We start from the raw sequence: 1,627 nt of genomic DNA on the forward strand, positions 1-1,627 counted from the left end.
ACTCCTCCAGCAGCATGTGAAAGTGTCCATTTTCCTACAAACTCAAATTTGACTTAAAAATTTTTTTAAATATGTTGAGTCTAAAATGGCATCTCCTTTTTATTTTAATTTGCATTTCCCTGATTACAAGAAAGGATGAACATGTTTGCTTATGTTTATTGGCTATTTGCCTTTCCGCTTCTTTGAATTGTCTGGGTAACGTGTAACAGTGTAGGAGACAGGCCTGACTTGCACAGGACAATGTCACAGGTGAAAATGTAATTGGACACCATGGGCTCTGATGGTTATTTAAGTAGGACTTATTCAATTTAAGTAACTTTAACTGATATCTACATGTGGAACTAATGTATGTGTTACAGTTAATAAAATATAAATAGTCATATTTGTTTTTTCACATCAAGAAGAATTAAAAACTACTGAAGTTCTGAGAAACTTGAACATGGCTCCTTTGATAAACACTTCAACACTTCTTACTTTTTCTTCTCTTTTAAGAGTTGGGGTCTTGCTATCTTGACCAGGCTGGAATGCAGTGGCTGTTCACAAGCCCCATCATACAAATTACATACCTGAGATCCCCCACCTCAGCCTCCCAAAGTGCTGGGACTACAGGCCAGCACCACCAAGCCTGGTTAATTTCTTAAAACTTTTGTAGAGATGGGGTCTTACTATGTTGTCCAGGCTGGTCTTGGACTCCTAGCCTCAAGTAATCTTCCCACCTTGGCCTCCCAAAGTGCTGGGATTACAGGTGTGTACCTCCATGCCTGGCATACTCCCTACTTTTTGTGTTTCTGATTTTGCAATCAAACTTTAATAACATGAACCCATTTTTCATTAAACAAAGAACACATTCTGAATTCTAGCCAGTTCATCTAAGAAGAATGAAAAGCTTCTAAAAATAAGGATATTGTCTTGATAGGGGTCAAATGTTTGAAAGTATTTAATTCTTAGGTTGTAAAGGAAAAGGACTTGCAGAAAATCCAAGGTGGGCAGCGGCAGCTGGGTGTTGTGTCCTATGGTTCTAAAGCTGCAGTGTGTGAGACTATTGCTCACTTCAAAGATCTATCCCTCAAAATACCCATACTCTCCTTTTCCCATCCCCTACTATCCTCTGATTCCTTAGTTGAGAAATATCAGAAACACAAAGTCAGGAAAACCATATTATCTGTGGTTTCAGTGCTCCCTGTTGTGGACAAAGCCTGAACTTGCACCGTGCAAGTCTTGCACTTCCGATTGCATGCTACAATAAAAAATTTGCTTCTGGTACTTGCTTTGGCAGTACATATACTAAAATTGGAATGATACAGAGATTAGCATGGCCCCTGCGCAGGGTGATGTGCAAATTCGTGAAGCGTTCCATTAAAAAAAAAAATTTGTTTCTGTATTTCTGCTTTGTAACAAGACTATTAAATTTTATTTAATATGTAAAGCTTTCAAATGAATATAGTTTACATGTGTCTATCTATCTATCTAGACATATCTACCTCTACCTGTCATAGGTATATGTAAATATAGCTAAAGATAGATGATAGAGATATATATAGATATAGTTGATAGGCTTGTTTTCCTTCTTTTTCTTCTAAGTCTTTGTGACATGGAAATCCCCTCAATAAATTATTTAAAAATATTG

At 37.0% G+C, this 1,627-nt stretch overlaps 1 non-coding gene across 1 annotated transcript; it reads left to right on the forward strand.

Moving 5' to 3' along the window:
- The first annotated feature begins 1,260 nt into the window (after positions 1–1,260).
- Positions 1,261–1,363, forward strand: LOC123640878. The gene has a single exon (XR_006736116.1). It is a non-coding gene; the product is annotated as a U6 spliceosomal RNA (small nuclear RNA).
- Positions 1,364–1,627: the final 264 nt, after the last annotated feature.

Source organism: Lemur catta, chromosome 6 (genome assembly GCF_020740605.2).
Source record: "Lemur catta isolate mLemCat1 chromosome 6, mLemCat1.pri, whole genome shotgun sequence".
NCBI classification, from domain to species: Eukaryota; Metazoa; Chordata; class Mammalia; order Primates; family Lemuridae; genus Lemur; species Lemur catta.